The 13609-nt window shown below is 48.4% G+C and overlaps 1 protein-coding gene across 1 annotated transcript in view; it reads right to left on the bottom strand.

The window, feature by feature from the left end:
• The window catches only part of LOC146829787 (granzyme B(G,H)-like), a 163172-nt gene that overhangs the window by 135230 nt on the left and 14333 nt on the right, over positions 1–13609 (bottom strand). The window lies entirely within an intron of this gene.

Genomic DNA, 13609 nt, shown 5'->3' on the forward strand with positions numbered 1-13609 from the left:
TCACTCAGGAACAGTGGCTCCCTGACGCAGCTGGAGCACCGGTGGTGGTCCGAATGGTTGCATCGGAATGGGGCGGCCGCAGAATCGCCATCGCTGTTCCACCTCGAGTCTGGCGGTCATTAACCCCTATATTTAGACTACAGCCTGATTGTATCAATATTATAACTATGTTAAAGTACTGCAGTTCGTGTGAACATTTTATACATTTTTATGGTGTTCTCTGGGAAAAGGACGACTTGAAGACTACTACACAACAAGGCAGTCTGCCTTTAAATAGCACATGGTCACCTGGTACTAAAGGAGTTGCTCACTTGTGTACAAGGAATGATTGAGATGCCGAAACACGTCTAGTAAATAAACTGGAAAACAAAATAAAAAACATACCAATTTAAATACACACAAAAGAATATATTTTACTAAAAATATGTATTACAAACATTACTAATTAAAAAATATAATTTGAAATACACAAACAGTAAATAAGAAAAAAACGTTAAACAATATACCAAAACTATAAAAGTCTAGGAATAATGCATATACTATTCCCACTCCAGTCTGTGCAACACGAGGGAAAGCGTTGGACTCAGGAGGAGAAATATTTACTATTTCCACTCCAGTCGGAGCAACAGTAGGAAAAGTACTTCACTTCAAACACATGCCTTATTTTAATACAAGTATCAATTTAATAAACTATAAAACTATTAACTTAAAATGAAATATATATATATTAAAAATCTATTAAAAAAGTTAGAATAATTATACATGTTTTAAATTATTCATATAAGAATCTTTTTATTTAATAATTATTTCATTAATTTCCTACGCTAAAGTCCCACATACCTAGCAACCAACATTTAACATATATCTAAATTAAATATTATAATAATTACACAATTCATATAATTAATTAACAATTAAATCATTAGTAATAAATCATATATAATTATTAAATTATTATTTCATTAACTTCCTACCCGATGCCCCTGCAAACCCAACAACTGACGCCGATAATGTACATTAAAATTTTATATTAAAATTACACAATTTTCATAATTAGTTAACAGATAATTAATAATGTATCAATATTTCATTATCAACTTTATTTCGGTTCAAAGAACCATACAAGCAGATAAGAACAGATGCAATAATTATAGAAATGCACAATGTATTTGCAAAGCTCCATTTACTGCAATACAGCTAAGTAGACTGGTATTAGTTCCAAATCAGATTACGTCCTTTAGCACAAATGGTTGAAGAATCTAACAGAGTACCCCCAATAACATAACTGCATAATAAAACAGAGTGCCAGAAAGTAAAAACCTTTAAAAAAGCCCAGGTAGCTCCAGATAGGACTGTTACGCATTCCGGGAAACGAAGGTAAAACCAATAGGAAACGACTCAGATATGTTTGTTGTCACCAGAAAATTAAACTGCATAGTGCAGATTATCAAGCAACACAGTGAATAAAGGAGATTTAAAAGTTAATTAAATATTTTATGCTTAAGGCTGTATTTAAGATAACTAAAAACAATATAACACAACAGTGTAAAACTATAAAACACAATAAACACAATTTATAAAAGAGCATAATAATCTTTTTTTCAATCCCCTGAGCTGAGGTTGGTCTGGCCTTACACATCTGGAGATCTCCAGCCCCCTTAATGCTTCTCCTCGGGTATACTAACATCAGTGGCACGAATGCACTTGGACCGCCATATTCAGGCTGCCTGGAGGTATCTTCCAACCGCAAACACCACCAGCCTAGAGGTATCAGATCTTAAGAGCCTGGTGGCATCAGAGTAACGCCTTACACCCAAGGATGTACACAGGAGTAACAATCATTCTCTCCTCTGGGCATCATACGCTGGATAGAAGAATAGACAGTGAGATAAATCTTCTCTTAGCCCCTTACATGCCGGCCATTCTGTGTTCAGCTAAATCACATTTGCCTACTTAGCACAAAGGGCCATAATGGGTAGAGACTGGTTTCTAAATTGTAAGAACAATTTCCTGGCCAGAGCGGGAGTGAACTCATCGATTGTGTCCTCATAATTGGGTGACAACTTAAACTCCAGAAAATCCAGACTCCAAGTGCCTCTTCTGCTACCTATAGCCTCTTGATGTACCATTTGCCAATAGGCCGATTTAATTAACATTTTGGAGCCAGGAGTGAGGGCCCCTGGTGCTTCTCAGAAACTTCTCAGACCCAACTTCCGAAAGAAGGATCTAATGTGCAAGAGCCATGGTGTCTGCTGGATGCCAGGAAGGCCTATTATATTTTTGTGGGTGTGTCTGTAGGCATCCAAGGTAGGTGAGATCCAAATCATATGCCAACACAATAATAGGCAAAGATCAAACTTCCAAAAAATGTTCTTGAATGCTAAATCTAAGTGTAGTGGGACCAATAGAATGCACTTTTGGCGCAAATAGGTGCCTAATAAATCTATTCTCAGAGTGAGGCTGCAGTTAGCATAGCCTCAGATCTCTGCTCTGTATAGAGCTGCTCTCAGAGTGAGGCTGCAGTTAGCATAGCCACAGATCTCTGCTCTGTATAGAGCTGCTCTCAGAGTGAGGCTGCAGTTAGCATAGCCTCAGATCTCTGCTCCGCATAGAGCTGCTCTCAGAGTGAGGCTGCAGTTAGCATAGCCTCAGATCTCTGCTCCGCATAGAGCTGCTCTCAGAGTGAGGCTGCAGTTAGCATAGCCTCAGATCTCTGCTCCGTGTAGAGCTGCTCTCAGAGTGAGGCTGCAGTTAGCATAGCCTCAGATCTCTGCTCTGTATAGAGCCGATCTCAGAGTGAGGCTGCAGTTAGCATAGCCTCAGATCTCTGCTCTGTGTAGAGCCGCTCTCAGAGTGAGGCTGCAGTTAGCATAGCCTCAGATCTCTGCTCTGTGTAGAGCTGCTCTCAGAGTGAGGCTGCAGTTAGTAGAGCCTCAGATCTCTGCTCCGTGTAGAGCTGCTCCCAGAGTGAGGTTGCAGTTAGCATAGCCTCAGATCTCTGCTCCGCATAGAGCTGCTCTCAGAGTGAGGCTGCAGTTAGCAGAGCCTCAGATCTCTGCTCCGCATAGAGCTGCTCTCAGAGTGAGGCTGCAGTTAGCATAGCCTCAGATCTCTGCTCCACATAGAGCTGCTCCCAGAGTGAGGCTGCAGTTAGTAGAGCCACAGATCTCTGCTCCGTGTAGAGCTGCTCTCAGAGTGAGGCTGCAGTTAACATAGCCTCAGATCTCTGCTCCGCGTAGAGCTGCTCTCAGAGTGAGGCTGCAGTTAGCATAGCCTCAGATCTCTGCTCCGCATAGAGCTGCTCTCAGAGTGAGGCTGCAGTTAGCAGAGCCTCAGATCTCTGCTCCGCATAGAGCTGCTCCCAGAGTGAGGCTGCAGTTAGCATCGCCTCTGATCTCTGCTCCGCATAGAGCTGCTCTCAGAGTGAGGCTGCAGTTAGCATAGCCTCAGATCTCTGCTCCACATAGAGCCGCTCTCAGAGTGAGGCTGCAGTTAGCATAGCCTCAGATCTCTGCTCCGTGTAGAGCTGCTCTCAGAGTGAGGCTGCAGTTAGCAGAGCCTCAGATCTCTGCTCCGCATAGAGCTGCTCCCAGAGTGAGGCTGCAGTTAGCATAGCCTCAGATCTCTGCTCCGCATAGAGCTGCTCTCAGAGTGAGGCTGCAGTTAGCATAGCCTCAGATCTCTGCTCCGTGTAGAGCTGCTCTCAGAGTGAGGCTGCAGTTAGCATAGCCTCAGATCTCTGCTCTGTATAGAGCCGATCTCAGAGTGAGGCTGCAGTTAGTAGAGCCTCAGATCTCTGCTCTGCATAGAGCTGCTCTCAGAGTGAGGCTGCAGTTAGCATAGCCTCATATCTCTGCTCCGCATAGAGCTGCTCCCAGAGTGAGGCTGCAGTTAGAATAGCCTCAGATCTCTGCTCCGCATAGAGCTGCTCCCAGAGCCTTGATAATATAAATCTAAATTGCTGAAGCAGCTTTCTTTGAACGAGTTTTATTGTATGTCTTTAGCAATTGAGATGCATAGTGCAATAATGAACTTTGTGAACCTGCTCGGACCAATCTAAGCTTGATGTTAGCCGTAGCTCTAAATAATCAAAGTTTGATACCTGCTCGATTGTGGTTGTCTCAACAGAGAGTCTGAAGCTGTAAGTTTTAGTTCTAGTGGGGTTAAAAACCATAGACTTTGTTTTCACAGTGTTAAGTTCTAATCCCTACAGTAGACTGAAAATGTTAAAGTCATCGAGCAATTGTTGCAGACCTCGTCGTGATTTGGAAACCAGGAGACTCATCTGCAAACAGCAGGGCAGGCCCTCTCATAGCCTGCAACTCGGGAGCATCGCATCCATCCCTGTCCAACCTACTCACATCATTTATAGAGAGGGAGGACAAGGGGGGCAGTACGCATCCCTGACTGATTCCCTTCTGGATACTTGTGGGTGGGGTGAGCTGCCTCCTGCCCCCCCCCCCTCACAACAACATAGTTCTCCTTGTGCAACCTTACCAAAGAAAGCAGTATATGTGGCGGTCGAATGCTGTGCAGAGCTCAATGAAGGTGACAAAACTCGCCCCCTGTTCATCGTCACAGTCTTCCAGAAGAGACAGGTGGAGCGGAAAATCTGGTCTACTGTGCTACTTCCGCTCGTAAATCCAGCCTGTAACTCGGATTGCACATTTTTCGCCTCTATCCACTGTAGAATATGGTTCAGAATGTGTTTACAAAAATGTTCTGGAAAGTATCAATGAGACTAATCGGTCTATAGTTGCTAGGGACACTATGCTGCCCCTTCTAATAGATTGGGATCATTTCTGCCTGCTGCCAAGAAGCAAGGACGGGCATGCCTTTTGAAGTTGGGAGCTCAGAGGGGGTTCATGTAAGGGCCCCAGATGTACTTTGTAGAGCTCATTAGGGATCTGGTCTGAACCAGGTGCCTTCCCTGATGATGTAGAGCTAATAGCCTCTTCTGTCTCCCCAAGGGTCTCCTCTAAGTTTACTTTGTCCTTGAGTTGTTGCACCAGCTGGAGATCCACATTGACCCAGCCCTGGTCATCCAAACAGGACTATAAATTGCTAAAATTGGAAACCCAATCCTGGGATTGTACAAAGTATTCCACAGTTCTCTTACCACCATAGTAACACAAAGTGCTCATGTGTGATGTGACTTAGAACGGCAGACAGAGATTGTGAAAAACTAGGAGAAAATGAGAGAATGACTGAAAACAGACCACCAAGAATGGAAGTGCTTGGACAGGGTCAAAAGAAACAGACAATGCAAAACAGGAAGGGACTGAAGTGGGGGTAGAATCAGAGATAGAGGCAGTGAAAGAAAGACAGAAATCAAGAGGAAGGAATGCAAATAAGAAGCGCAAAGTTATGAGGGAAAAGACAAAAAAGAGAGGGTTACAGAGATTTAAAAAGAGAGTAAGATGGCGAAAGAGAGAGATAGAGTGATTCAAAGACTGGAATGAAAAAAGATAAACATCAAGGAAGACACTAAAATAGAGAAATGTTGAAGCCCTAAGATTGAGCACAGAGAGGGAGAGAGAGAGAGAGAGAGAGAGAGAGAGAGAGAGAGAGAGAAAGAGAGAGAGAAAGAGAGATACAATGAAATAATGGAGAAAGAGTGAAATGAAATACGAGAGACAGGAAGACAGTGATCCAAAATAGAGACAGGCACATGAAAGGGAGTTAGATAGATAATAAAAGGAGCAGAGATGGCGCAGACAGAGGACCCGATTAAGAGTGACTTTGTCACAAACATGGTGGCTATCCCATCCATCCTATTACAAGTGCAATATATCCAGGGCTACTGGAACTATGCAATTGTGTGGCCGTGGCCATTTTCACATATTTGTAGATTTGCCACATTTACCACATAATCCATGATCTGCAACATATTCTGCAGATTTCAATAAAAAATAACTTTTTTTTTTAGTTCATATTGTTGAAAAATTACTAAAAATGCAGCAACACGTGTTGACATTCAGGGGAAGGCCCGTTGCAAAGCTGGACTGGTCACCTTTCTATTGCTTAGTGCTATATTCGGGTGTTAAACTGGTTCTAATGAGATGCAACTAATGCCCAATAGTGTTACCAAGTTTAAAAATGATGAAATAATGAAGTAATACTATTAGAAAATGTGCCACAGTATGCCGCATGAGTTGTCGTTCCTTGCCGCATAACTTGGGCCTCTCCTGCTGCATGATTCCAGTGGCCCTGACTATAACCCAAGTCCAGGGCTTTAAGTGGGATGAAAAAAGTGTGGGATCTCTAAAGGGGTATAGCCCAAGTAATTAAGGGCATGACTTAAACAGGTAAACTAGCTTTCTGTGATTCGCAGGGTGATCCACTCAAAAAGTGTTTTGGTTTCTTGCTGTGCTTTCTGTTATTGCATCTAGAAATATAACACAACAGCTGACATACATGATAGACCCGCAACAACAAATGATGGACGGAATGCTGTATAAATCAAACGTTCACCCCAGTCGAGAGATCAGGGTTAACTCAATTGTGCTTTTGCTCGCTACTCCAGTCCAGATTAGACCCAGCCATATGATAATCAGCCTTGACCCTGCTCCCAAAGGAACAGTCCAGCTCAATCTGCCAATACGGGTCCTCCATGGACCAGAAACAAGTATCCTGGGACCAGTTTCAGGGTATCACCCCTCATCAGCCAGGCTAGCTTGAATCCAGTGGCAGAGCAAGCAAGGGACCCGTGTCAGCCTGGCTGATGAGGGGTGATACCCCGAAACTGGTCCCAGGATGCTTGTTTCCGGGACAGGGAGGACATGGCCTGGCAGTTCAGGCAGGACTGCTCCCACAGAGAGTGGGGTCAAGAGTGATTTGCATATGGCTGGGTCTAAACTGAAATGGTATGGTGTGGATTTAGGCCCAGATCTCTGTACTGGGGATGAATGTTTACATTGTTCAGCATTCCGTTCATCAATTGTTCCTTTTGCATACACTTAAAACCAGCAAGGGCAAAATAATGATCGTTAAAAAAAATTCGGTTCTGAAATTGTGAGACTATGAATTAAATATTATTGAGGCGAGTGGAGGAGGTAGAGGTTTACAGAGTGTCTCAATCACTCCTGTTATGTTCACTCTTTGTTAGACACGTGCACCCTTTTTCTACCCGTATCTCCTCCATTTGAAGATCACTGGGTGCAGCCTTCCTCTTCAGCACCATCTTTTCACTGTCTCCAGAATGCACTTCCTTCCTTCTCCTTCTCTTCCCCACCCCCACCCCATACACATAACACACCTACTCACCTGTAAGCACTGCCTTTTCTTTTACTTTAGCCTTGTTAATATTTTATACCCCCACACATACATCTGAGCAGAATCACAATTGCACCTGAATTATTAGGCAATTGCTCTGCAGACTGGCCAAGGGTTGGTTGACCATCTATTCCAAACACCTTTCTGACCCACTGTGAGAAGCTCATGGGGCCTCTGCCTCAAGTCCAGCGCGCTCGTTCGTGGCTTGTGATGAACTCATGGCAGCAACTCATTTCAAAGTATGCACTATACAAGTGTAATATGCAAAACAAATAGAGAAACACAACATCCTGGAAAGAGCTGACACTTCTAGAGAATGAAATATTAGGTAAACATGTGACATCGAAGCAGAAACCAATTTGCAGACATGGATTTTGTAAACGTGTTTTACATCCATTGGTCAAATACAGATCAGTGTTTTTCATTGCAGTAAAGGACATGATTTTAGACCCTGACAGAGACCAGTTTCAATGTCTGTTTTTAATTCCTTGCGGGTCTGAGACTCGGAGGGACCCAGCCCATTTAAAGCACCTCCTAAGATATGTTTAATAGGCGGACGATATGCATCACGTTTGTGACAGAGTAACCAGTCCCCCAAACTCTAAATGAGGCCCTGAGTTCCAAAGAGAGAGAAAGTCAGAAACCACATGCTGATTTCCGAGGTTCTGTCCATGTTTTATTCGGAAGAGCAGCCCTGCAGTGTACAGGTTACACATGGAAGGCATAGCAGGTTAGGTTAATGTGCCTGCTGCAGAAAGAAGTCTGTAAGCAGAGGTGGATACAGGTTCGAATCTGGCTGAGGCAAACTCCTTTTGAGGACTGTACAAATCGTAGAGCTCAGCTGGGCAGCAGCAGCATCTATTATCACACTTCCTTGGTGAACAAAGTGTTAGATCTTAAAAAATACAGGATTGTGTTGTTGAAGCGATGTGTCGAGCCAGAGAGTTAATGTGGCAAGCCGAGGCAAGGGTCCAACCTGGCCGTAAGAGCTGAGCCGGACAACGGTCATGTGGTTAGCTTCTTGCTTTCTCTCAAGCACCTCAAGTCAATTCAAAATACTTTATTTCCAAGAAATAGGGGGCGTATCAGCAATGCCCGGCGATAATTATCGCTAAGCGCACTTAGCGCTGGGATAATTATCGCCGGGTAAGATGGATTTTTATCGCTGAGATAGCGTGCTATTAGCAACGCTTATCTCAAATACGATAATTATCCTAGCGCTAACTGCCAAACATGAGATTATGACTGGAAACCCAGCGATAATCTCACGCAATGTGGCGTTAGCTTGATGATAGGGGCCCACAAACTTAGCCATGATATCCACCCTCCATAGGATATCATGGCCAAGTCAGTCGTGAAGCAGGCGTAAGGAAAGTAGCGATAACAGGGGTTATCGCTACTTTTCTTGCCGCTATGCTTCATAGCGTGGGGCTTGATGATGGGAGAAATGTCGCTTAGCGACATTTCTCCTGTCATGTCAGGTCAGGAACGCCCACTTTGCATCTCTTTAGAGATGCAAAGCTGGGCGTTTGGAAGCAAGGTTTCACGCGTTAGCGTGACCTTGCTAATTAGGCGATAAAATTATTGCCGCCTTTTGGACGAAAACGGCCGCAAAAGCGGCGATAATTTTGTATCGCCGCCTTGTAAATATGCCCCTAAATAATTATGGAAATATTCCACACATTACCCAATTCATAAAAATAGAGCATTTCAAATAGCCTAAAACAAAACCTACTCAAGCTCCTCCATCTTGCTGCTGCTTCATGTTTCTCCCTTTCATCTCTTGTAATCTCTCGCTCTGCACCTCCTTCTCACTCTGTTTATCTTTCTTTCTTAATTTCTCCTCTTTGTGCCATATATCTCGGTCTTCATCACCTGCTTTCTTGCTTCTCTCTCTTTATCGCTGCTCCTGCACATCCCTCTCTTTCTTTCTCTCTCTACTTATGCACCTCTACCTCTTCTGAACACCACCTCCCTCCCTTCTTCTCTTTGTTTCTCCATCTGTCTTTCTTGCTCTCACCTTATCTCTCGGTCCTACCTGCCGGGATATGAGCCCTCCTGCACAGAGTCCCTTTCCTCCTTGGATGACGCAGCAGAGGTCATGGCCTGCGCCACTGGCCCCCATGGGGGCTGGGGGAATGATGCACGTGAAAAGGATGCAGAAGGGATGCACGGGAGGCAGAATACAGTCTCTCCGCTCCCTCGCTTTCGGCTCGTAGTGGTCTGTAGTGTCGCGATACTTGCTCCTGACGTGACACGCCATGGTGTTCACGTCAGGGCACGCTCGTTGTACGCAATGTAATAAATATGACGTCACGCGGAACCGTCGGCAGAAGCGCCACGGCTGCGGAGACGGCAAGCAAGCACCACCAGTGTCCCGAGTCATTATTAGCGGCACCACGTGTTAGGCCTACTGCGCGAGCACATGTGCTAAGGCCCCCATCGACACAACAAGTTGGCGACGAGGGTGGGATCGTGCCCACGCTCCGAATCAACGCGTCCGGCCGGTGTGGCGGCCGTCAGCGCTCCTCGCTTGCGGCGCTCGTGCCCCGCTGGAGCGCGCTACAGCCCCACGCTGAGAGCGTGCCTGGGACGTGCGCGGAAGCGCCGGAGCGCTCCGCTGTGTGTGGCTGATCGCGCTGGGGCCGTCTCTGCCATCGGCGCCCCAGCGCGTCTCAAGGTCGTCACGGGCCCTGCCCTCCTGCCCTGGGGAGCGTGCAGCATCTGCTGTACCCAGCATCCCCACACCAGAAGCCTGACAGTGGAACACGCAGCACGGTCTGCTCACCGGAGGCCCAGGAAGGTAGGGTCAACCCCTAAGCCTGCGTTAACCCTTAGCATCACAGGACAAGGGAGGGGCTGACACTCACGCCCCTGGGGAATCTGAGCTGCCCAAAGGAGAAGGGGTCTCACCTAGCGCCAGCAACACACAGGCCTGAAGGTCTCGCCCAGGGGAATCTGAACTGCCCAAGGGAGAAGAGGTCTCGCATCGTGCCAGCCGCACACGTGCCAGAGGGTCTCGCCCGGCGTGAGAGCGCACGAGAGAGAGAGGCCCAACCTTGCGCAGGCCACGCACGCGCAACATGGCGACAATCCCGCCAATAGAGCCGTTCTCCGTCGAGGGGTCCCCATCGACAGTAGCAGCCCGGTGGAGAGACTGGGAGGACAGAGTGCGCATTTTCTTCGAGGCCACGAAGGTCAACAGAGATCAGAAGCGTGCAATGATAATCCACCTAGGTGGGAAAGAAATTCACAACATAGTGAAGACGCTCGCGGAAGCCACCCCCAAGACGCACACGACGCTCATAGCAGCTCTCAACGAATACTTTGAGCCAATGGCAAACCGCGACTATGAACGCTTCATATTTCGCCAAGCGCGCCAATCGCCGGAGGAGTCGCTCGACAAATTCCACGCCCGTCTAAAGAACTTAGCGGCCACCTGTGGGTTTCGAGACGAGACGGAGGAGATAAGAGGCCAGATAATACAAGGGTGTGCGTCCGCCAAGCTCAGAGAGAGAATCTTGGAGGAATCCGGTAAGCCCCTGGCGGACATCCTGACGATGGGCCGAACGAAAGAGCTGTCCAAGGCGCGCGCTGCGCACATGGAGGCGGCACTGCAAGCGCCAGTGAAGGTCGAGCCGGTCAATGCCGTGGCAGTCAAGCCGAAACAGAGGTGGCCCCGACGAAAGCCAGCCCCGGCTGCTCAAGAACAGCAAAAGTCCTGTGGGTATTGTGGTGGCTCACCCCACGGCCCGTCGGAGTGCCCAGCAAGGGGGACCAAATGTAGAGGGTGTGGACGTTTCAACCACTTTGAGAAAGTGTGCCGATCAAAGGGTTTCCGAAAGCCCCGCCAGGCCGTGCACACGGTCGAGGAAGGAGGTCCGGGAGCCAGTGATATGGACGACGATGAAGAGGAGGAAAAAGTCATACACCGGGTGCACATGATAGGCACAGCGGCCCGCCGGACTAGGAGACTGCCGCAATGCAGCATCCGAGTAGGGTCAGAGGAAGTTACAACGGTGGTAGACACAGGAGCCAGCATCAACATCATGGCTGCCGCCATGCACAAGTCCATGCGTCCACAGCCCCCACTACAGCCCTCGACTATCACAGTGTTCGCCTACGGACAGGAAGAGCCGCTAAAGGTGCGAGGAAAGTTTAGGACGGTGTTGTCCCATGGGACAAGGTCCATCACGTCGAATGTTTACGTCACCGAAGATGGGCAAGGCATGCTGTTGGGCTGTCGAGCGGCGGAAGATCTGGGAGTGGTAACCTTCGCGTTTGGGGTACACCAAGAGTCAGTACACCACACTCTGGAAGAGTTCGAGGAAATCTTTCAAGGAATAGGCAAGTTCCGGGGGAAAGAAGTTCACCTCCATATCGATCCCACAGTCCAGCCGATAGCACTCCGGCATCGCCGTATAGCATTCCACCTCAGGCCACTAGTGGAAGCGGAATTGAAGAAGCTTGAGGCAGCGGGGATCATTGAGAAAGTGTCCGGACCAACCCCGTGGGTGTCGCCAATTGTCGTGGCGAAGAAACCCAAGCAGCCAGGCGCTGTCCGCATATGTGTGGACATGAGGCTCCCGAACGTTGCCATCAAAAGGGAGCGACATATCACCCCGACCATCGATGACATCGTTGGGGAAATGGCCGGAGCCAGGTGGTTCTCAAAGCTGGACCTACGCTCGGGATATCACCAGTTGGTTCTCGATGAAGCATCCCGGAACATAACCACATTCTCCACCCATGTAGGTCTGAGGCGTTACACGAGGCTGAGCTTCGGGGTATCGAGCGCTGCGGAGGTATTCCAGAACGTAATACAAGAACTGATCGCTGGGATCCCCGGGGCGCTCAACGTCAGCGATGACATCATGATACATGCCACGACGGTAGCGGAACACAACGAGAGGCTGGTGCAGGTGCTGCGACGGATACGAGACGCAGGCCTCACGCTACATCGGGAGAAGTGCGAATTCCTGTGCCGGAAGATACAGTTCTTTGGCTACATCTTCTCAGCTGATGGCGTCAACCCAGATCCGGACAAGGTCAAGGATATCAAGGAGGCAGCCGCTCCTGCAAACGTCACGGAGGTGAGGAGTTTTCTAGGAATGGTGAATTACTGTGGCAGGTTCATCAAGGATCTAGCAAACCTCACAGCGCCACTGAGAGAGCTCACAAAAGAATCAACCTCCTGGACATGGAACAATGACCAGAGTAGAGCGTTTGAAGAAGTCAAACACGCACTCTCAGAGGCCACGACGCTGGCCTTCTTCGACCCGGCCAAGCTGACACAGATTGCCGTCGATGCCGGTCCGGTCGGGCTGGGTGCAGTCCTGCTGCAGCGGAAGACGGAGGCCGAAGAATGGGCCCCGGTGGCCTTTGCAAGCCGGTCACTCACGGAGACGGAGCAGAGATACTCCCAAATAGAAAAGGAGGCGATCGCCATTCATTGGGGGTGTCGGCACTTCCACTTGTACGTCTATGGCAAACCCTTTGTTGTGACCACCGACCATAAGCCATTGGTCTCCCTGTTCGCCGGCACCTCAACGAAGCCGCCGCCAAGGATAGAGAAGTGGATGCTGCAACTGCAGGACTACAACTGCAAGATTGAGTATCAGCCGGGGGCGCGGAATCCAGCAGACTACCTCTCCCGCCACCCCCGCACAGCAACTCCAAGAGAAATAAAAGAGGCGGCAGAAACAGAGGAGTACGTCCGGTGCGTCACGGCGCGGTCATGCCCCCGACCAGTGTCCATGGCCAGCCTGTCCCAGGCGACCAGTGAAGACGAGTGTTTGCAAAGGGCGAGAATGGCGGTCCGAGGTAACAGCTGGACTCGCGCCCGAGAGGAGTGGAAGAGCCTGACGCCTCAGGCGAGACAGATAATGGAGAGCTTGTACCACGTGAGGACAGAACTGACGGAAGACGAGACTGGATGCCTGCTGAGAGGCCACCGGCTGGTCATACCGATGTCCCTCACCCAGAGAGTGGTGGATCTAGCCCATATTGGTCATCAGGGCATGGTCAAGACTAAGTCACGGCTCCGAACCAAAGTATGGTTCCCTCTCATGGACGAAATTGTGGAGGCTACTGTTCGAGAGTGCCAGGCGTGTCAGCTAACAGGTGACATGCCCCGGCCGGCCCCCGTGGTGATGGAGCCTCGCCCGAGGAGGCCCTGGTCAAAGATCAGCGTCGATTTCGGCAGCCTGCCAGACGGACGGCACACTCTGGTGGCTATAGATGACCACTCCAAGTATCCGGAGGTGGAGATACTGACTGTTCTGAGTGCTCAGGAGGTCATCCCGAAGATCGAGAAAATCATGGCAACCCATGG

Source organism: Triturus cristatus, chromosome 5_2, assembly GCF_964204655.1.
Source record: "Triturus cristatus chromosome 5_2, aTriCri1.1, whole genome shotgun sequence".
Taxonomy (NCBI): Eukaryota; Metazoa; Chordata; class Amphibia; order Caudata; family Salamandridae; genus Triturus; species Triturus cristatus.